This window comes from Dermacentor silvarum, chromosome 1 (genome assembly GCF_013339745.2).
Source record: "Dermacentor silvarum isolate Dsil-2018 chromosome 1, BIME_Dsil_1.4, whole genome shotgun sequence".
NCBI classification, from domain to species: domain Eukaryota; kingdom Metazoa; phylum Arthropoda; class Arachnida; order Ixodida; family Ixodidae; genus Dermacentor; species Dermacentor silvarum.
In genome coordinates, this window is record NC_051154.1 from 384,474,836 (window position 1) to 384,499,114 (window position 24,279).

General features: G+C 44.1%; 1 long non-coding RNA gene across 1 annotated transcript; it reads right to left on the reverse strand.

Moving 5' to 3' along the window:
• Positions 1–10,311: 10,311 nt before the first annotated feature.
• On the reverse strand, positions 10,312–10,999 carry LOC125942786 (uncharacterized). The gene is made up of 2 exons (XR_007465358.1): positions 10,881–10,999; positions 10,312–10,504 (listed from the first exon to the last, which is right to left on the reverse strand). It is a non-coding gene; the product is annotated as an uncharacterized LOC125942786 (long non-coding RNA).
• Between the last annotated feature and the right edge of the window lie 13,280 nt (positions 11,000–24,279).

Below are 24,279 nucleotides of genomic sequence, written 5' to 3' on the forward strand. Positions count from 1 at the left end.
CAACAAAGCCAGCAGCTGTTGTGTCTGCGCGGGTGTCAAGTCGGTGCTGATGACAGCTGTAAGGGCGGCGGCCGAAGAAGAAACACTAGAAGATGGGTCCCCAGAAGAGACTGGTGTAAGTGGCAAGACGCAGACAGGCTCCAGATCGGCGACGCATGCAACGGTTGTGCCTTGCGGAAGTAGGATTTTTTTCGGGTGTTACATTAGTGGCAGTGACCAGTGCAGATCCATTGTGGAATCGAACAACTCCCGATGTAAATGCTATGCCTTTAGTAAGGCAACGGGAAGAAGGGAACACCAAGACGTCACCATGGTGAATGTCGTTGGATAGGAGGGTAACAAGTTGGTTTTGTCCTGGGAGTAGTTCCGTATCTTCCGCAGCGGTCAGGTGAAACGGCGGGTGGGTTTCTTCGCCAAGCAAGTGTTCGGTGTCGCTAAGGTGTACCACACGCTGCCCACAACAAATAGCAGCAGAAGCAGAAGATAGAAAATCCCATTCCAAAATCAGCTGGTGAGAGCACGGGTATAGCACAGCAAACTGTATGTGAAGGAGAATGTCATCAATAAGTACACGCGCAGTGCAGAAGGCAGAAGGTCGAGTAGAGTTCCCTTCGGCTGCAACCAGCGTGGGACCGTCGTAAGGCGTCATAACTTTCTTTAGACGGGAACACAAATGAGAATTCATAACAGACAAAAAAGCGGCACCAGTATCCACTAAAGCATCCACGGGCAATCCTTCAACATACACACGAAGCATATTGGATGGGCGCGCTGGAGGAATTTCAGTCTTATGTGTGTATGCAGTTTTTCCTCCGGAAACTGCATCGCTTAGTTTTCCGCGCGACCGGTAGAGGTAAGGGAGGCAGGCCGAAGTGGTGACGATGAGCGGCGGAAGGGCGATGGGGAACGGCGTCTGGCTGAACGGTAAGCGCCGCGTGCGTCAGGTGACGCAGGCGGAGATGGAGAGCGGTGCGAAGGTGAAGAGTAACGCCGCCCTTGGTATGAGGCCCCACTATAAAAATCGCGCTCACACATATCGTAGCCCCGACGCTCGTCTTGCTGGCGCTTGCGGCAAAAACGTGATATGTGGCCGCGATAGCCGCAATAATAGCATATAGGACGAGACGAACGATAAGGGGGGTACACTCCACCACTTGTGACGGCTTGGTTGGAACGACGTTTATTAGGCCCGGGAGCTCGTCAGCGAACCAGCGCAGCACACAGGCGATGATGATGAACACATATACAGGCGAAGAGGAGGATTGGTAAAAGTGCGAGGATGATGATGATAACATACAGATGAGGAAGATGTGCGTAATAAATGCCCAAAATATAAAAACTTGGGTAGTTGTGCCATAGACAGAAGTACAGTTTTCAGACGATTATGGGAGTCAACAATACTTGCACTCACCATGGTTATTTCAACGCACCATTTCAATTCACAATTAATGCCTGAATGCGTACACTGGCTGCTTTGAACTTTGAAGCGCTATCAGAGTGGTAACTATGCTTTCCTATCGCAGAAATAGTGGCAGAATCCATACATGCAATGATAGCCTGCCAATTGGGGGCCGAATTTAGAAAGCTTTCCTTTTGCCAGTGATTTTTGCCATTGTCTGGTCACTTTGAATAACGATTTGTGCATTAACAGTATTGCTTGGAATTAGCATTCACAATTCTTTCTACAGCAAGAACTTTCCGTAAATATGGGCACTACATTTCAACGAGTAGCAAATTTGCACTGTTTTAGAACCCACTGTGCATGTAAAGCTTACTTGTAGTCACAGAAAACCAAAATGGTGAACTAAATCTGTAGAGCAGATACCGATATAGTGACGGTCTTTCCTGTATCAACAACTGCACTGTAACAATGTTCCACTGTATAAGGTATCATACTGTGTGGCTTTGCTGTATATCGACTGTTTGCAGTAAAACAATGTTGGGCTAAAATACTATATGAAGCCTTATCAATAAAGTGAACTTTTTTTGCTATCTCAGGGCATGCTTTTTTGTTCAACTTTTATAACAAACTTCACAGTGAGGTATAACTACAGAATTTCGATACACAATTGAGCATGCAAAGCCAGCCTGATAGTGCTCACAGCTTTTCAGGAAATAAAAAGTTCAGTCTAATAACAGTGGCACCATTCAAAGAGTAGGGCTGGTAGGCTGTCCTGTCTAGCAGCTCGAAAGGGCATAGGACTTCTGTTGTGCAAGCTGAACTTTGAAAAACGTACAAAGAGAGACCTGGCAAGCATGCGGAGCGAACACACTTGACTAACAGAAATATTTCTACAGAGATGTATTTCACAATCGCAATTATTAAACCACACACAGGATCAAACAATGTTCTCGACACAAGAACATAGTCATCGACTGCATACATGCAACCATCCACAGTGGCTTTCTTTAGCAGGACACTAGGCTCACGAATTAGAAAATGCTCAACCTCACTCTGAATCCTTGTTTGCTCATCCTGGCTCATGTCTGTGAACACTGGAGAAGTGCGGAATAAACCTAGGGCAGCCAGGAATGTTTGATAAAGCTGGTGTCGTTCGCTCAATGTCTTTGTGACATTCTTGAAGTTTCGTGAACTGCATATGCTCTGTTTAAAATATTGATGTTTGCCTTCAAATCTCATAGTCCACACGTGGCAGAGTGGGCCAAACTCCTGAATAAGTTCAGTGTAATGTAGGATGTAGTGATTCTTTGGCCGTAGTTTGGAACTGGGAATAAGGATACTTCGAAACACTATGTAGTCTTCGGTCAAAACTTTCAGATATGCAACTGGAGCTAGTTATTTTTGGTGCAATAAGGAGATCAGTTACCATTATCGGTTTGACCACGAGTTCCCAAGTTATGTCATTTGTATCGGCCACTTTTGGGCCTATATACAAACGAAGCACTCCTAACAGCGTCCAATTTTGAATTCAATGGCCCCCAGTCTTGTCACTTTGGCTGGCTTGTTTCCCAGGTCATGGGTGCTGTATTTCAAAGTAGAAATCCTGTTGTTCTGATATTCATAAGTAAACCAGCCTTTATTGGTGACAAAATACCGAATGTATAATGGCAAGTCGTGGCGAACTACACCTTCAAAAAGATCATGCCCAATACATGGTGGCAATCCTGACCGGCACATATGAAAGTGCCTCAGTACATGAAACGGGGAGTTATTTACAATGCCACAGTCGCTCTGTTCATTACTGCTTTGAAGCCGTTAAAGGGACCGCATATGCTTCTCTGGGGTCCGCCTTTCCTTAACTGATTCTGATTGATTCTGATGATTCTTAACTGAAGAAATTCTGATTGAGTCAAAAGGAAGAAACTGCAAACGAATGCGGACGTGCTGAAGTTCTTGGTGAAGCCACCAATCATGTGACTTCCAAGGTTCTCACCCACTATAAAGTCCAACCGGTACATGGTGGTTCCTTCCATTAATTGGCAGTCCTTTCTGTTCCAGCATCACTAAACTTTCGGTTAATGGCTTCAGAACCTCTGGAGCCGAAATTTTTTTACGTCTTTCTGGCGACAAAGCATCACTAGCTGCATGCTCTCTACACGCGGCCTGCAATACAGTGGCAAATTCCCAAGGATCATATACACCGCAAGCAACTTGAAATGACCCTTTGATGAGCCCAGTGGGTTCACAATTTCAAACTGATCCTGATACAGGATTATGCATATGACATTTTCTCTCGGACTGTTTGAAAGGCTGGCAGAAAATATAATCATAGTAGCACTCATCTGACGCACTGGGTTGACCAGTAGGTGCATGACATAGCAAGAAACATATGAGGTCTTCAATTGGAACATAATTGCAAACCGATGCTACATTCTGCTTCTTCATATTCAGGGTGATGTCTACAAGCGGCACGAAACAGAAGTTTGCTTTACAATATTTGTGCCTAGAATAGGATGAGTTGAGGATGAGAGATGCAGCTCTTTAGGAAATGCCGAATTTACAGCAGCGAGGGTATCATTTGAGACAGCCTTTCAGATCTCTTGTAAATCAAAGTACGATTGAGGCTATGAAGATTCTGCAGCTTTTAGATAATTTTTTTGCACAGTACTAGCAGGTACGTGATGCTGGCTCTCGAATTTTAGAAGAAAGAGTGCAACATTATCAGTAAAAATGTTCTCATCGAAATGGCTGCTGCTACTAGGCTCTACATCATATCTCTGCACTACCCTCATGGGCAGACTAGATTCTACAGTTGCAGGAGCTTCTGCTTCCATTTCAATGTCAGAATCTGGCCCTTGCAAGTTCTGTAGAGCATTTGCGTTGCCACTGTAGTATCTTGACACATGCGTTCTGAATGACTGAGCTGTCCTCAGCACACTGACACAACCATTTAAAGGTCATGTGACAGAGTCTGTTCCACTACTAAAGCCTGTAGCAATGTGCGACAAAAACATTGTGCGGGTCAGTTCACTTGCTTCACATGAGATCACCGGGCAGGTGTAAGCTGCATTTTCTTCTTTTCGTCGTTTCCTGTGATGTCTGAAGCGATGGCTTTTCAGGCTTTTATAGTTCTTTAAAACAGCATCACAAGGCTCAATAGGGCAGAGGGCACCGCCCAACACACTGCTGTGGTACTTGTAGTGATTGAAGTAGGCTGGCAACGTGGAGAAAGTTTGTACACAAAGACGGCTTACCGACATTCTTCATGTGGCTGCAATGGAGATACAGAAATCAATTTCGTTGTTCAAGCAAGTCATTCTCTGAATGATACCCAGTTTATTAGCCTGAAATATTTAATTTACTTGCACATTCAATCACAAATGAACGAACACAGTTGCTACGCAAAGGTGTCAATTTCTTTAACGCAACACGTGGTTCGAAAAATTGGAATTTCTTGCAAATCTACGACATGCAAAGGGGAATACATTTCCACATTCGCATTGCGTAGTTGAGGCTGCAGTTCGGAATTGCAGGATGCACACCTGGATAGGTAATTCCACATTCCTGTGGAAGCTGCGGTTCATGCATTTATGTTCACTTCTGTACACAACTCGTATGTACCCATCCTTGTGAGTAAAACAGCATCCATTAAAAACAGACTTTTCTTGCCCATGGCGCATTTCTTGATTGGGAGTAAAACGCAATGGCAGCAACGAATAAGGAAAAAATTCGAAGGTAGAAGCTGACCATTAAATGTGTATGTGCTAAGCCCACAACCCAGCATACTTTGAAACATTTTAAATATCAGCATTGCGTACGATTGATGCAAGTGTAATCTAGCCTTACATGTGAAATATGATTTACTTTATAAATGAAGGATGACGGATAAGCTTGGCATTATCAATTTGGTGACTTCCTCTGAAGGTGTAGATACCTTATTTAAATTTCATAAATAGAATGCACGACACAAAACAATGCTAATAGTACTTTTGCAGATAAATTTTGTAAGAGTGGTAGTAGTCGAGAGGCAGCAAGATTTCAGCAGTCCTTGCTCCCAAAATTAAAAACAATGCAAACTCAACCGTTTCAAAATATAAATCGCTAACGGACTGCATGTAAGAAGGAAACGGTTGCACCTCTCAGTAAACTCTGGAAAATGGTGACATGGGCATCATACTTCAACTTATTACATATGCACCCCATGATGCAAAGACGCCTGTAAAATTCTCGCGTGGACACTAAGAGCCTTGCACGCGTGCAAGGTCACCGTGTTTACAATGCACATCGCAGTGTGACGCTGTGGCACGTTACGACGTTATGCCCACCTGACGTGAACACCATGAGTCCTATCTCTACAGGCTATAGAACCCCGCCCCCTTTTTCTTGTTTTCCCTCTATAAGAGAAAAAAGAGCTCGTAACAAGCTCCGCTATTACACCGAACATACTCGTACACAGTATATGTAGAATTAGCAGCTGGAGGACCCTATGCTTAATCGCAAACACAAGTACAGTACAGCGAGTCTAGAGTTGTGCAGCACACAAACGACCAAAGAAGCACGAGGCTTTGCTGCCACTGTACGCCTTGTGCACCGATGTCGTTGAGCAACAAAGAACTTGCACTGTACCCATCGTACCAATTTGACAGGCAATGACAAATACACGCATTTCGCACACGACGCGCCAGATATGACAAAGCTGAAGTCAAGCTTACCTACAATCGAGCGACGATTTCTTGTCAAAATCTCTGCGGCTCCGATGCTGGCACAAAATTGTCCGTGGTCGGCCGCAAACAAGTAGAAAAGGAAAAGAGCACCGATCAAATCGGCACTAGCATATATAGCTATAGCCACACCATAACATGCAATGGATGCTAGCACTCGTTTATACCCATGGATAAATACAATGAAGCAGTAGCACGCTCGAGGAAATGTGGCAAGCAGCGCAGCAGCTGCACGAAAAGTCTTTTTTTTTGTTAATCGCTGGCGGATTCAAAGCGAATCAAATAAATAAGCACTCTATGTAGATCTGTATATAGTGTGCAGCTGAAAATGCACGCTGAGCCTCGTCTTTCATACGTGTTTCGTTTTTACGGACACGGTATGTTTTTTTTTTCTAAGAAACAATAGTAGCGTCCGTTTTTTTACGTATGCTCCCTTGGTTTTTGCGAGACAGAACTGAAACCTCTATTTTTACGTAGGATTCGTCTGTAAAATTACGTAATTTTTTACATTGTAACCCTAATTGCGTCGGAGACTGTGAAACAAAATTTCTCACCTTGCCGTAGTCTAATTGCGAGTGGTGTCATGTCCAAGTGCAGAAGGAACGTTCTTCTTCTTCTTTCTGGGGTTTTACGTGCCAAAACCAGTTCTGATTATGAGGCACGCCGTAGTGGAGGGCTCCGGATTAATTTTGACCACCTGGGGTTCTTTAACGTGCACTACAACGCAAGCACACGGGCGTTTTTGCATTTCGCCTCCATCGAAATGCGGCCGCCGCGCAGAAGGAACGTAAGAATGCGCCGGAAGCCCAAGAAACCAGGCTACATAAAAAAAAGTAGCAGTTTCGCCCGAAAGGCGAAGCGTCAATTGCGAAAGCAAATTGGTAAACAGCTTACGAAGTAAGGATGGTAGATTTATCGGCCGTACAAATTTGTAAATATTCTCTTACTAACTAAATAAACAAGCACTGTGTCACGCGCGCCCAGGTAAACATGGACACATCTCGCTCGATGACCGCGGAAACTCGTCAAAACGCTGGAGTGAGAAAGCATGCCAGCAGCAGCGGGCAAATTGGCCTTCGCGCTATCTTTCTTCTCACTTCAACGCGAACGTCGAAAGCACAGCGCATACGAAGCTACCGGTACGTCGGCGCGGGCACTTTGTACCCATCGCAGATCGCTTTGAAGATGAGGGACCCGTGGGCGCACAGTTAGGCTACATAGCCGAACTCGAACGATCGTGATTTTGTGTCTTCAGCTATCACAGTTCCCGGCATATGTGACCACGGAGTAGTTATGGCAAACTTATCCTCCGCTGCAGCGCGTCGTCGCATTGTTCAGCCACGTAAATTTGTCTTTTACGAATGTGGTGACTACTGCTCCATTTCGCATACGCTGGATGCATTTTTGCCGGAATTTCTATCGCTTTGCACATCCCTTGATATCAACACCACATGGAATGTTTTTAAAGCAAAATTGTTGTCGCTAAGCCAGACGTTCATTCCAAGCCGCATCATTTCGGCAAAGCGCCGAAGCGATAAGCGGTGGAAGAACAAGAAACTTTGGGGTTTGTAAACAACAGTCCTCGCCTATTCCGTAGGTACTGCCAGTCGCCGAGCCTAATTCTTCATTCCAAGTTGAAAGAACAAAGCAAGATTGATACTAAAGAAACTGGGAGGGCACAATACCTCTACATGCGGAGCCTTTACGAAAAAGTCAGCAGAAATCCAAAAGAAGTTTGAAATATATAGAAAATAAAAATGCGCCAAAAGCACGATTCCGGATGTAATCGATGGAATGAAATTTGCTGCAAATCCTGAATCAAAGGCAGAACATTTTAATTCATACTTCCAGTCCGTGTTCTCAAAACCAACCGATACGATTATAGAGGTAGCAGTCTCCCAATTTTACGCAAATGAATGACATAACCTTTACAGAACATGGTGTTACTTTACTGCTACAGAATGTCAAAGTACCTTCTGCCCCTTGCCCAGACAAAGCTTCCAATCATGTCTTAAAGAACTGTGCTTCTTCGGTTTCGCCTTATTTCACAGCGTTGTCCACAAAGTCCCTTGAACAAGGTGACTGGAAGCGGGCAAACGTAGTTCCCGTGCACAAAACTGGAAATAAAGCAAACACCAGCAACTACAGGCCTATTTCACTAACAAGCATAATCTGCAAAACTTTCGAGCTTATCATCTACACCAACTTAATTAATCTAATTTTTTCTGCAGGAATCAACATGGATTCAGAAGTGGACATTCATGCGACACACAATTAATAGAATTTACTAACGATATTGCTGTATCGCTAAACAGTGGTAATCAAGTGGTTTGCATATTTTTAGACTTTTGAAAAACCTTTGATTCTGTGTCACATATTCTCTTAATACAGAAGTTATCTACCATTAACATGTCGACTAAGTTGCTGACATGGATAACGGCATATCTAAGCGAACGACAGCAGTGCGTAGTGTTAGATGTAGCGAATTCATCAGAAGCACCAGAGTTATCAGGTGTCCCGCAAGGGTCGGTATTAGGGCCGCTTCTCTTTTTGATCTATATCAAAGATCTTCCAGTATTTGTGTCCAGTTCCATCAGGTTGTATGCAGACGACTGCTGTGTCTATCGCAGTATCTTTTGCAAAACGGATTCGAAGCTGCTGCAAAAGGATCTTGATTATATTTTTTCCTGGTGTCAGGATTAGAAAATGGCCCTCAATCTTTCGAAATGCAACACAATCATGTTCACACAAAAAAGAAATCTTCAAATCAATAGCTATTTCCTAGGCGGTGAACGCGTGACTGAGGTTTCAGATTATAAATATCTGGGAGTTATGTTTGCCAATGACCTTTCATGGAACACACACGTTCACTACTTATCATCCAAAGCCAGCCGTGCGCTCAACTTTATCAGAAGAAATTTCTGGCAAGCCCCTCATGAACTATTATTATACCTAACTATTATTATACCAAAGAATTATTATACCTAACTAACCTCCGTCCAATTTTACAATATGGCTGTTCTTCTTGGGATCCTTACACGAAACAGAACATAAATGAGCTTGAGCTTGTGCAGAAACGTGCTGCCCGCTTCGTTTCTGGAAACTATGACTTTCGGAAAAGCACTACCACAATTCGGAATGATCTGCGTTGGCCACCACTTGAGAACCGGAGGAATTATCTCAGATTGTGTGTTTTGTATAACACACAAGGTCAATCTAAATGGTCGCGAAGCTTCGGGCGAAAAGCGGTTCAGAACGAATTGTCACCGACATCAGCGTGGTTATGGGAGCAGCGACTGCAGCGCGACTATGTTTGGAGGGAACAAACATCGGGAAAGAAAAAAGCGTTTTTAATTAAAGCGAGACATAGATTCATTCGACGAAAATAAATTCCTAATCAATTTTATGTACGCATGGAGAAAAAAGAACAATTCTGTTGTAATTGATCATTATTAATAAATACCTTTTTTAGCGCCCCCCTCAATAGCGCCCACCGATAGCGGCGGGCGTTGACGCCGCTATCAGGGGGGTGAATCTTCCTATACCTCCCATTGGTTGTTTTATAGCAGACGCTCTGTCGACGCTAGCGCCAAGGCGCACTTCAGTTAGGCCCGAGCGGATGGATGACGGTACCACGGTGGCGAAAAAAAGAAAAAAAGAAAGAAAAGCGGCGCGATTTTTTTCCCCTCCCCCTTTCGCTATAGAACTTTTTTTCTTCCTTTTTTTATGATAACGTTGTTCCGCTCTTTTCTCCTTTCCCTCTTGACTTTCCTATTCTTCCTCGCAAGCCTCGCCTCGCCCTCCCCTCATGCCACGCGCAATGCTCTTTTTTTTATTTCTTTAGCTGTCCGCGGCGCGCTTTTTTTTTTTTTTTGTCGTGGGCGTTATCAGACGCACCACCGGACCGAAGCGCGTCCTCCGCGCTCCTCTCCTGTCCGGCCGTGCCATTCGTGCATTCGTGCTGCGTGCTTGCGCGCAGTGGATTCTTTTTGCGTTTTCATGCACGCAATCTCGTTCATTATTACGATCAAGCAAGCATGTGCCCAAATTATATTAAAAACAATTTCACTTACAACACAACAGTTCTTTGGACTCACTTAATTGTGTTCGTTTGCGAAAACCAGAATTGGAGCAGACAGCGCAACACACTATAGAATGCAACAAAACGAGGATAGTGTTCCATGTTCGCACATGTAAAAAACATTTATTGTAATTGATCTAATGGCCAATGCGCAGAATAGCTTCTCACGGCCTGCTTCTCGCTCGGTCCATAAAATCCACCTCCGTGAAGGGCACCGAGCATATTCTGCGGTTGTTGACCTTGTCTCTGGGCAAACCCATTAGATCCATCCTTCCAGCGTAGGTTAAAAACGCTTCCATCCTGAAGAACAGTGAAGATCATAAATTATAACATCGCAGTTGCAACATACAAAACAAAACTCGTTTCGCATCGCGGCCGAGTACTAGTTGTGATATGCTAACCTTAATTCTCAGAAACGCATTTTTAAACGATTGCGACCTATTAGATAGAAATAAGTGCAAAGCGCACACCTACACACGTGTTCCTTGCGATACGCACAGGTGGTACTATATTTATCAGGAGCTTTTTGTTCGCTGCTTGTTGGCACAACGATTTACAGCATCGTTGTGGTGTTTTCAAATCAGCCAAATGTTCCCTGACCACCGGACAGCCATGCACGACTGCGCACCATTACTATCACAAACAAAAACTGGGAAGTAAATAGCACGGTGCTCACCTGTTGTCTTTAGGGATGCGGTAGAATTTCACGTCGCATGGCTCACTTCGTGTTGATGTGTTCGTACACCACTGAACCTCACACGAACAGCGACAGCTGCGAGACATGGCGAAAAAAAAAAAGCCGACAAACGTGCAACGGTAGGTTATCACAGGGTTACCACTGCTAGCACGGAAGGCGAAAAACTGACCGTATAATGCCAGAAAAAAAGTTGTGCGGTTTTGGCCGTTATCAGCCCAGCCGACGACGAGCGCTGGCCGCGCCGCCGATAGTTGAAGGCGAGAGAGAAACGACAAAGTTGAGAGAGGGTTGACAAGAAAAAAAAAGAAAAGCGATTTTGGTTCCGCATCCATCTCATGGATGGCGCTGCAATTCGCGTGGACAAAAAACCAGCGGAGTTTCCGGGGCCTGGCCGCTCTCAGGGGGGTGAATCTTCCTATACCTCCCATTGGTTGCTTTATAGCAGACGCTCAGTCGACGCTAGCGCCAAGGCGCACTTCAGTTAGGCCCGAGCGGATGGATGACGGTACCATGGTGGCGAAAAAAAGAAAAAAAGAAAAGCGGCGCGATTTTTTTTACCCTCCCCCTTTCGCTATAGAACTTTTTTTCTTCCTTTTTTTATGATAACGTTGTTCCGCTCTTTTCTCCTTTCCCTCTTGACTTTCCTATTCTTCCTCGCAAGCCTGGCCTCGCCCTCCCCTCATGCCACGCGGAATGCTCTTTTTTTTTATTTCTTTAGCTGTCCGCGGCGCGCTTTTTTTTTTTTTTTTTTGTCGAGGGCGTTATCAGACGCACCACCGGACCGAAGCGCGTGCTCCGCGCTCCTCTCCTGTCCGGCCGTGCCATTCGTGCATTCGTGCTGCGTGCTTGCGCGCAGTGGATTCTTTTTGCGTTTTCATGCACGCAATCTTGTTGATTATTACGATCAAGCAAGCATGTGCCCAAATTATATTAAAAACAATTTCACTTACAACACAACAGTTCTTTGGACTCACTTAATTGTGTTCGTTTGCGAAAACCAGAATTGGAGCAGACAGTGCAACACACTATAGAATGCAACAAAACGAGGATAGTGTTCCATGTTCGCACATGTAAAAAACATTTATTGTAATTGATCTAATGGCCAATGCGCAGAATAGCTTCTCACGGCCTGCTTCTCGCTCGGTCCATAAAATCCAACTCCGTGAAGGGCACCGAGCATATTCTGCGGTTGTTGACCTTGTCTCTGGGCAAACCCATTAGGTCCATCCTTCCAGCGTAGGTTAAAAACGCTTCCATCCTGAAGAACAGTGAAGATCATAAATTATAACATCGCAGTTGCAACATACAAAACAAAACTCGTTTCGCATCGCGGCCGAGTACTAGTGGTGATATGCTAACCTTAATTCTCAGAAACGCATTTTTAAACGATTGCGACCAATTAGATAGAAATAAGTGCAAAGCGCACACCTACACACGTGTTTCTTGCGATACGCACAGGTGGTACTATATTTATCAGGAGCTTTTTGTTCGCTGCTTGTTGGCACAACGATTTACAGCATCGTTGTGGTGTTTTCAAATCAGCCAAATGTTGCCTGACCACCGGACAGCCATGTACGACTGCGCACCATTACTATCACAAATAAAAACCGGGAAGTAAATAGCACGGTGCTCTCCTGTTGTCTTTAGGGATGCGGTAGAATTTCACGTCGCATGGCTCACTTCGTCTTGATGTGTTCGTACACCACTGAACCTCACACGAACAGCGACAGCTGCGAGACATGGCGAAAAAAAAAAGCCGACAAACGTGCAACGGTAGGTTATCACAGGGTTACCACTGCTAGCACGCAAGGCGAGAAACTGACCGTATAATGCCAGAAAAAAAGTTGTGCGGTTTTGGCCGTTATCAGCCCAGCCGACGACGAGCGCTGGCCGCGCCGCCGATAGTTGAAGGCGAGAGAGAAACGACAAAGTTGAGAGAGGGTTGACAAGAAAAAAGAAGAAAAGCGATTTTGGTTCCGCATCCATCTCATGGATGGCGCTGCAATTCGCGTGGACAAAAAACCAGCGGAGTTTCCGGGGCCTGCCGCTATCACTAGGAATGCAATGCAGCTTTTGAAGTGGAGAGAAAGGCGAGCTCGTAAAGTTCATGCCCCCCTCACATGTTGTGTTGCTTTGCTTGTCGACGTTTGTCTCAATGTGGTGACGCGGGTAGTTTCATTGTTTCTTAACCTGTTCAGTCAAAAGTAGTTCTTCTTTCAGGGGTTTTACGTGCCAAAGCCAGTTCTGATTATGAGGCACGCCGTACTGGAGGGCTCCGGATTAATTTTGACCACCTGGGGTTCTTTAACGTGCACTACAACGCCAGCACACGGGCGTTTTTGCATTTCGCCTCCATCGAAATGCGGCCGGCCGCAGAAGCCGGGAATCGATCCCGGGACCTCGTGGTCAGAGGGGCGTCGTAAGGCTCGACTTGCAAGCGCTGTTCATGTTTCCCTCGAGCGACTACCTCTGGAGCGTGAGTGCCTCTGATCAGAACCGATACAGCGAGAAGCTATTTGTTTACGATGTCAAATGCACTGATCCTTACGGCATACCAGACAGCGGTTTTATCAAAGATGGCGATGCAAAGCGGCTGTGCCCACCGGTAAAGATGACAAACGTGGTCATTTATATGTTCTTTTCACCGAGCCAGTTCACACCCGAAAGCATTGAAAACTACAAATATTTGCAAGCCTACAACTACATTGAGTCAGGTGAGTAGTGTTCGATGTGAGTGACTTTGATGTGGGCGTGATCGAGTGTTTGTACGCGCACGTGTGTGAGGTAAAAACGTGCGCTTGTCTGCATGCGTAACAGACCGAGCAGCATTTTGGTGGTGTTCACTTTTTTTCATGACAGCGTGATGTGCAAGATGCGTGTGATGCGACTGCGGCCCGATACGAACGCTAGTTATCAAATGAAAATTATGCACTTCTCGACTGCACGTACAAATGTTAGAGTGGCATCTGTGCTATGCAAGATGTTCGCGCGTTTGTTGTGATGAAAAATGCGTCATTTAGATTTCCATAACCTCGTCCGCTATCAGAGGAATCTTCGCGTACTTAGAACGTCTATATTAAGGTATGCGGCGCGGTGTCGATGTCGTCAGTGGGTGCATTTCAAAGGAGCTAGGTGGCGGCGTCCATGCTAAAGAGTCCCAGAAAGTCATCTTTCTCGGCCAGTGGGCAGAGCTTGTCTCGTGTAATAAACTATTGTTGACAAGAATCACTTCCAGCTCATTGTCGTAAATTAAAGCATTCCGTTATTCGTATCCGTTTGTTTTATCTTGTTTGACCCGCATAGTTATTATTGTTGAGTGCTTTGTTTTCCTTTCGCGTCAAATAAAGGCCGAACACGTTGTGCGCACATTTTGGTGTCTCCTTCTTGTCGCTGCGTATTACGGTAGCACAAGCAGTGAAGAAATATGCGTGCACACACTCAGTACTTTGGCCTTTCGAAAGAACAAACGAAGTGAACTGTCAAAAGTGTGTAGAACCCCATTTTTGCCAATGAAGGCTCAGAGGTTGGCGTCGCACAACGTTTATTTAACATTATCCGCTCAGTGCCCGCAGTACCGATGAACTGCCCTTGACAGTAGCACGCTGCCCGACGATGCGGTCAGCGCGCGCCGCCGTAGCAGTCGACGCGGTTCTAGATAACGCGCCTCGAGCGTTTGCGCTTGCTCGAGCTGCTGCCGGAGCCCAACTCTAGCGCTCCCTGTATCGCGATGCAATGCACTCCGAGATTTCCCCTAAGTGTGAAACAGACTGTACATCGCAGCCATGTGCTTGGAAAGCGGCCACTTCCAAGAAGATAATGTGCGCTTGTTCTTTCTTTATGTGCGTTTATATTGATATATCTTGGTTTTCTCATGCACCTAAATGTAATCCTCAAACTTTTCTGTAAGAATTTGTTTGTTGCAACTTCAGGGCACCATGGTTCCTTTGGATTAACTAAATTTGAGTAGACCAGGTAAGCAGCCTCGCAAGCTCACCGCTAAATCAAAGCACACATGCCAGTCTTTCAACTCCAGTGACAAAGATATATTTGAAAGACTGAGGAAAGCAAGTTCCAGTGCCGTAGTCCTCCGCAACATTCCTAAACTTAATCCAGAGGACACGGACTCTGCCTCAGAGGACGAGGAAATATACGCATGTACGCAGGAAATGGCTGTTTCTGTGCGTATTTATATTTAATACTTCTTCAGTACTCTGAATAGTAGCATGGGTTACGTTCAGAAAACAAGCTTTGGCTTCTTTTATTGTGTTTTTTTACTGTTCTAAGGATAAACTTTCATTTCATTTACACGTAACAATGTGTTAACCACACATAAGACTCGACATTGATTTTTCACGGCTGCTTTAAAGACAGCCAACTTTGGTGAAACCACCAGGCACGACACAGCCACAGATTGTGCACTGGGCAGAAAGTGCACATAAGCCAGAGTAGTGCATACCATTCCATAGATACAAGTAACTACAACATAATGACATGTTCACCTCTTAGTGATTGAGAAAAGGAAGTTATGACTAGCTGCTATGTATTAAAAGCTGACAGACGAAGCATGTTTTGCGTAAAAAATAATTATGCATTATTTTGAGTATGATTGTACATGATGCACTACAGCATTTTTGATCAACTCGCCCAGGAATGCTAAAAAAACCGAAGCGCGACGGAGATATATCTGGAAGATATGTTTGTTCCCCTCGCAGAGATCGAAAGAATCGAGAAGGGTACAAAGGCATCAACGAACTCTCCTTTGTGGTGTGAAGTCAGATATAGAAGACTGACTGGAACTACAATGCACAGGGCAAGTATTCGTCAGTTTGACAAATGTTCCAACCTGTTTTTATATGTACATAATTGATGCCAATAAACTGGCTTGTCTTAATGCAGATCCGAACATTCAAGGCATCTACAAATGTTTGAGGGTTCCTGGACAGCATTCTTCAGCGCCGGCCCCTTCTAAATGACGAATCCATCAAGTGGGGTCAAGATAATGAACGAACGACTAAAGGGCATTACCTTGACTACATGAAATCACAACACCGCAAATTTGAGCTCCACGACGTTGGCTTTGTGATGGACCTCGACGTATGATTTTTATTCCATGTTCATGCAATTTTTGTAGGATTATGCGAATGTTTGAAACTGTCAAATAATGAATCAAATATTGTCTATTTATTTCTCTCCTGAACTTGAGTAATCACTTTTTGCAAACCTGAATATTTTTTGTAATACTTCACATCCTCACGGACTCTCAAATATAGAACTGAAGCAAGAATGTGATAATTTTTGTCCCATTCATAGCGGAAATAATAGGGTAGAGTACGCCGCTTTGTTCACAGATCCAGACGGTTCAGGCTGCACAATAATATTTTACAGTCAAATTTATGTGAAAAGATGGCATTGAGCAGTGAATATTACTTGGTAGTGTTTTATCTACAGTGACCATACCAACAATGCTTCATTTTTAGCTGTACCATCACCGCAAACGACATCCATTTTCTGTTTACTGATTTTAACAAAGCATGCTTCATAAAAAGCACTGTAACGACAAAAATGAGCGGATGTTGTGAATGTGTATTAGGATGCGAAAATACTTAATATTTAAGGGAACAAAACATATTCAGTAATCAAAAACTATTTAATGCACTTCCTAACAGCAAGCACACGAAAGCTCGGATGAATCGGATGTGACGCTGTGACCACGCGCATCTCAGCCGGCTCACATGGGGTAGGACATGACGATTGACGGCGATAACGAGGTAATAAAACTTATCGGTACTGATCGCATCATCAGTTCTGAAACTTGTAGAGGACTGGCGTGCACCAATAGCACATACGCGTACACGTACACACTTCGCTGCGATGAACCATCATACACAGCACACATACAATTCGCGTGCGAGGATCGCACATTTCTCATTTCGGCAAGCATTTCACATCTATTGTGCTTAGAATGCACGTGTATTTATTTAGTTTTATTTATTTGGTAGCTGCATCGCCTTTGCAGGCATTACAGCAGGGGGGTATTCAAATCGCGACAAAAATTGTTTTTCAATTTAAACACACAAGCGTGGTAAAATTCAGCATTAGATTCAATACCTACAATATTTGACGGAAGAGCGTTCCAGTCCCTTGTGGTTCGACAAAAAATGAGTATCGCAAGGCATCACCTTTAAAAGGAAGTTCGTAATGTTTCAAGTTATGGTCCCTTGTGCGTGAAATATACGATGGTGGCCTAATATACTTTTCTCTCTCAATGTCTGTTTTAAAATAATATATATTATGAAAAAATTTATGTCTAAGGTTTTTTCTTCTTTCCTTTAAATCCTGCCACTGAAGTTTACGCTTGCTTTCAGTGATACTGAGCTTTTTGTTGTAATTTCCCAATACAAATCGGACTGCCCTATTGTGGATTTTTTTCAAGCAAATGAACCAACTCACCAGTATAAGGGCCCCAACAAACACATGCGTATTCAAGTACCGTACGTACGTGAGTAAAATGTAGTCGTTCTTTCAGTTTACTCGGTAATTGGCCAAAATGTCGACGTAGGAAGCCCAACTTACGTACCGCCTTTCTTCTTATCTCTTGTACATGCCTGGTCCATCTTAAATCTGAGGTAAACAAAACACCAAAGCATTTGCATTCGCTAACCCTGCGTAGGGTGATGCCATTTATTTTGTACTCATATGACTTATATGAATGTTTCCTTGTAAAGGTGATGTTTACACATTTAGAAAAGGTAAGTGACATTTTCCATTTGGTACACCAACATGAAGATCTATCCATGTCACTCTGAAGAGAAGAAAATCAGAATCGCTATCAACAACCCTATACACCACGCAGTCATCGGCGAACATCCTGAAAGTCAACATAATACCTCTAGTAATATCATTTATATATAACAAAAATAAGAGAGGCCCCAAAACTGAGCCCTGGGGCACTCCAGAGAGGTCACGGCAGCAAGATCAGACAATATGCCGTTGAGAACTACAGACTGTTGTCTATTTGATAGGTATTCACATATCCATGCAATTGCCTTTTTGTTCAATTTGTAGGCGTGTAATTTGCTAATAAGTAGATCATGAGCCACAATGTCAAACACTTTTGGGAAATCTAGAAAGATGAAATCAATGATCTGCCTTTTGTCAATTGCTAGTACCAAGTCGTGTGTGAATTCCACAAGTTGTGTGGAACAAGAAAAACCTTGCCGAAAGCCATGTTGGTTTATATTCAATATGTTACGTTTAACAAGATGTGACATTATACAACTGTATATAACGTGCTCCATTACTTTTCATGTAGTACTAGACATAGACACTGGTCTGTAGTTCTAAACGCAATTTTTAGGTCCATTCTTTTATGTGGAGCACATCCTCGTATGCAATGACACGCAAAGCACATTACAAAAAAGCATGAAGTCGACTGCTTCAACCAAGACTTCCGATGCTCACGTAACACAACATACTTCCTGCACTCCGCCTGTTTCCGTCTGCAATCGCCCGCGCTATCTCATTCCGATGGAAATGCCATGGAACAACCGTAGCAGAAGATGCTGCGCACATGAACAACGAACACAAAGATCGTCCGCATTCGCTTTGAACTTGACTTGCGTTAACTAGTGTAAAATTCTCCGCCGTGCACGGTCACTTGGAAACAACGTGATGGCGATCTGCCAATGGAGGCGTGAGCGGCACTTTGAAAACAGACGCGCAACTCTGCTACATTTGGTAGTATATACTGTACTTATAACCCGAGCATGGCGCAGGAGCTTGGCCAAGTGGGGCTGCAACCGAGGATGACGAAGGAGCCGCTATAGTTACCTATCTTCTAATGTTCTCTATAGGCAACCTTACAAGATAAAGTAGATCTTCCCTCTTCCCTTGGATCGCCGATATAAAGCGTAGACAAACCATCACCACGCTTAGTGTGGTTGGCGGCACATCAGTGATGGGTCCTCCTAACCGACATCGCTCCTTCGCTCCGCAGGTAACAAATAGTATAGCCGTTACGCTAAATACACTGTTTACGGATTATTACTCGTGCTGCCGAGCCCACGGCGTTCTCTATGTATAGTATTTGGCTGTGTTCACATGCTATTGAAATTACTTTTGTTAGCAGGAGATATTGAGACTAATCCTGTACCTGGAAATGACCCAACTGTACTTCCTGCTGACACGGTTCATGTTCTGAAGGCGTTGCAAATCGGGCAGGCGGCAATGCTTGAGCAGTTAAATTCAATTAAATCTACCCTTGCTGATCATGAAAAAATATTCAGCAACTTCAGCACACGGTTGGCCAAGATTCAATCCGACTTATTGTCACTTTCAAATGTACAGTCACAACTAGATAACGTAGAAAGCGTTGCCCATAACTGCGCTGCTCAAGTAACTGGGCTGGAAAATCAATGAGATGGAAAATAGATCTAGAAGATGTAATCTGTTTTCTTACGGGCTCAGCAATGCGCGAAATGAGTCGTGGCGTGATTCCGAGGATTTGATGATTGAGCACTGCCGCAAAAGCTTCGGCATAACTATTCAAAATCGTTATGTAGAACGTGCCCATAGAATTGTAACTTTTCAGCAGGGGAAGCGGCGACCAATAATAGTGAAACTCGCCCACTTTAAGGATAAGGAAGGCATCCTTTTCTCAAGGGGTAAAGTGAAGAGCACCGAATACGGCATTAGCGAAGATTTCTCCCCGGAAACTCCCCTGGCCCGAAGACGTCTAATTGAATTTGAAAAAGTGCAGCAATCTTTGTTTAAGCTCTGTTACGACAAACTCATATTTGGCCGAAAACCATACGCTTACGATCACGCTAAACAGTCGGTTGTCGAACGCCAATCCCAGCCGCAAGTGCAAAAGCCACTGAGGCCGGCTCAGCGTGTTAAGCACAACTTACCATTGCTCTACACTAACATCCGTAGCCTCATACCTTAACGGGATTCGTTAAGCAGCCTGATTTCTTTGTCATCCAGTGGCATCGTACTACTAACGGAAACATGGTTAAATAACACAGTGCTTGATTCCGAAATCCCTCCCGATCTACCTGAGTTTGACATTCTTCGCAAATACCGGCACGATGGCACCCGTGGCGGCAGTGTGGCTATTGCTACCCATCGCCAACTTAAGTGCTCTTCAGTAAATGTAAGAATGTCTATAGAAATACTTTGGACCTGCTGCCACGCCACTTCGCCGCGCACGCTCATCGGCTCTTGTTATAGTCGACCCAGCACTGACAGCTCCTTTCTTTCATTTTTCACGACGCGTTGTTAGAACTAACAATGGCTTATCCTAACACCCGCATCTTGTTACTCGGCGACTTGCACTTTCCAACTATAGATGTGAGTAATGTTGCGTCATGTCTAACACACAATAACATGGCTAGCGAATTTATCAACACGTGCTTGATCGTCGGTCTCTCGCAGCTGGTTAATAAACCTACGGGAATAACTCAACACACGTCAAAAACCCTAGACCACGTCTTGAAGTCCCACCCCGATCCTCCCCTTACGTACGTCAGTGATCTTAGGGATCACACCGTCATCCATGCCACGTTTCCTTGCAATATAATCAAAAGTAAAATGTCAAAGAAAGTAGCAGCGCTATATGATAAAGCCGATTATTCCAGTATTAATCGTGAACTTTGTCTTTCACGAGGAACTTGCCCTTACGTATCAACAGCGGTTGACCGATAGTAACTGGGCGCTTTTCAAAACAGAAATGCTGCGTTTAATACGTCTTTACATTCCGTTTATCACGATAAGTGAAAGAACGCGTTCCCCATGGTTCAACACCACTTTAAAGCGCTTGAGCAATAAGAAAAAAAATGATTATTTCGCGTAGCCAAATATTCAACTTCTTTGTCAGCCTGGAAAAAATACAACGAAGTCACCAAACAATTAAACTCATTAAAAGCACACACAATACGAGATTACGTTTCTACTTCCGTTTCAAACATGCCGCATTCTAACCCGCAGCATTTTTGGAAAACAATAAAACCTGATAATAATAGTTTTATTTCACTATGTGATAACTTATCCATTTCTGACTCGAATGTTAATCATGCCTTGAACCTTGCGTTTTGTTCTATGTTCACAAAAGAATCTACCGTTCAACTTCCAAATTTTTTATTTTTCGATTTTTCACCAATGAAAGGCATTGATTTTAACCAGAAGACATCGCTAAGCTTATAGATGCCCTGAAGTGCTCATCATCCTGCGGTATGGAACGGAATGAATGCCAAAGTTTTAAAACATACGAGGTATGTGTGTCGTTGGATCCGCTGTATCATTTTTCAACAATCACTTGACACAGGCACAGTCCCAAGAGACTGGAAATTAGGAAAACAGTCTTCAAGAAAGGTGATCGATCTTCCCCAGGTAACTACCGTCCCCTCTGGCTTACCAGCGTATGCTCCAAAATCACGGAACACGTCATCTACTCTCATGTTGCTAACTTCCTAACTTCCACGAAGTTCTTTCACCCTAATCAACATGGCTTCCGGAGAGATCACTCATGCGAAACTCAGTTAGCTTTATTTATACATGATATTAATATAAACCTCGACCGTAACATCCGAACTGATGCCTTGTTCCTAGATTTCGAAAAGGCTTTCGATTAGATTCCACATTCTTGCCTTTTGCTAAAGTTATCACGCCTAAACATTAATCCATTTGTTTTTAACAGAATTCAGTGTTTTTTTTTAACTAACCGAAAACAATTCGTATATGCTAACAACCTTACATATGCTGTTTCCTCCGTTCTGTCTGGTGTACCTCAGGGCACTGTTTTTGGGCCGCTGCTATTTTTAATCTACATTAATGACTTCCTATTTGCTGTAACCTCTTTAATACATCGTTTCGCTGATGATTACATCCTGGACCACGCTATCGATAACCTCGCTGACGTCTCTTCCCTTCAGGAGGATCTCTTTCATATTCGAGACTGGTGTGCTACATGGCTCATGTCCCGAAACACTAGTAAGACTGTACACATTTCATTCTATCATTGACCTAGCTACATCCCCCCTGCCTACAAGATTAATACCTGTAGTATATCTACCACCGACTCCTTCAAGTACTTAGGCATTCACCTCTCCAAAGATTTGTCTTGGACAAATCATGTAACCCACATAATAAATTCAACTAACAAAATTCTTGGTTATCTTCGCCGTAATCTCTTCGTGGCACAGCCACCCGTGAAATCAGTTCCCTATAAAACGCTCGTGCGACCAAAACTTGAATATGCATGTGCTATCTTTCACCCTTACCAAACTAACCTTACTAAAGCTCTCGAATCTGTTCAGAACCGTGCCGCAATATTTATTCTTTCAGATAACTCATACCCCACTAGCGTTTCCTCACTAAAATCTAAACTAGAACTATCGCCTCTTCCCTCTCATCGTCACATCTCTCGCCTATGCCTCTATCACAGTTTTTTTTATTCCATACCTCGTGACAGCGAGCTGATCCAGCTAGCTCATCGTGTTCATCGAACAGGCCATCCGAACTCGTTAATCCCGCAACGAGCCCGCACCACTACGTTCCTGCAGTCATTCTTCGTGTGAACTGCCCGAGGTTGGAATGGCCTTCCGAGACAAACGGCACTCATCCGCGATACAGCGTGCTTTAGATCTGCCATCGACTGTTTTGACTCATCTTTTTAATGTCATCATCATCATTCCCGTCTTTACGTGCCCACCCCTCACGTAATGACGTGTTGGGACCCTTGAGGTATTAATAAATAAAAATAAAATAAAATAAATTTCCACCTCGGCGATCAGTGGCTCTGGGGTTGTGCTGCTCAGCACAAGGTAAGGGGTTTGATTCCCGGCAACTGGTAGTCAACTTAGATGGAGGTCGAATGCGATAACGCTCGTGTAATATGCTTTGGGTGCACGTCAGCGAAGCTCAGGTAATCAAGATTCATCTAGAGCCTTCCACTACGATGTCCCTCACAAACCACTGTGCTGTTCCGGGACGGCAAATCTTACATTTCACAATTTTGTAAAGTAGAAATCAGCAAATTGCTATATTTCAATAGATAAAGTAAAGGATCAATAGCTCAAGTAGGCTAGGAGACTGTCGCCACCCCATTTCAAAGAGAATGTAATTGAAATTATCGATAATCATCAAATTGTTGAACATGTGTCCATTTCCCTATTACGAATGTGTGGTTGTGCTTGCGTTTACCTGAATATGCGTTTGGGAGTGTACACGCACTGCATTTATGAAAGGGAACATGCGAGCGCATGGCCTACGCTCCGCGATGTCCGCTCATGGCTCGGCCAGCAGGCGCCTGGAGTAGGCGCGATGGTTACTAGAGGCAGCCACTGGTGGCGGGAACGCCCAGCCCCCACCACGTTTCAACAAAGAAAAATAGACGCGGCACCCGTAGTTGCCGCTAGCATCTGCCGACCTTCTCGCCGCCGCCTACTGTCGTCACCTCAAATGGCCGCTACAGATCGCAGGCCAAGCGTAATCCCTTTCAGAAAGGCACTAAGTGCGTTTGCGTGTGCATGAGTGCGCTTGGGTGTGTGTGCGTGCGTTTGCGTGCCTGCAAGCCTGCGCAGGCATTGGCTGGCACAAAATCATCTAAAGCTGTGCTGTACCAGAACAAGATAAGTATATTATCTTTGCGATGGGAGCGAAATGCACAATTTATTGGGTACAGTGTGGGTGGTCAAAATCAATCTACTACGGCGCCCCTCATAATACGATGAGCTCTTTCGTTAGCTTAAATCACGCGCTCTATTTTTTGAATACTATCAGTAAGTAGTTTTCAGTGTTTCTTTGTTTATAGAAGGGTTCAATTTTTTTTGGGCGCATTCTCCTGCTGAGCACAAGGTCAAGCGTTTCAATCTCGGCTGCGGTGGCAGGAGAACCATAGAGGCGATACGCAAAAACGGTCGTGCCTTAGGTGCAGCTTAAATAAATCTAAGTGGTCCAGCTTAATTTGGAGTCGCGAAGTACAGTATTCGCCACAACCAGTTGCGGACCTTCGCAACTTAGAATCACACATTTTGTTTTCTTTTTATTTTAGCGTCATAACTTACTTTATAATAACGTGGAAATCTGTGTCATGGCGGAGGAAAGAAATTTCTCCACGATAAAACGTTGGATGTAAACGAACGACAAGTGTACAAATAACTATAATCGTCTTGCCGCTTGATTTCTGTGCGCTGTATAAAACCAGAGCATCAAGAACTCTTGCAGCAGTTGATCAATAATTGCACCCAGGTATACGTTCCCTTTATAAACGGTATCCAGGCAGCTGGAATATGTATGTGATTATCAGTCGACATTTTCTTACAAGGCGTAGAAATGTAAAAGACTTGCAAGTCGTATCCGTATATCTACTTAATTTTCT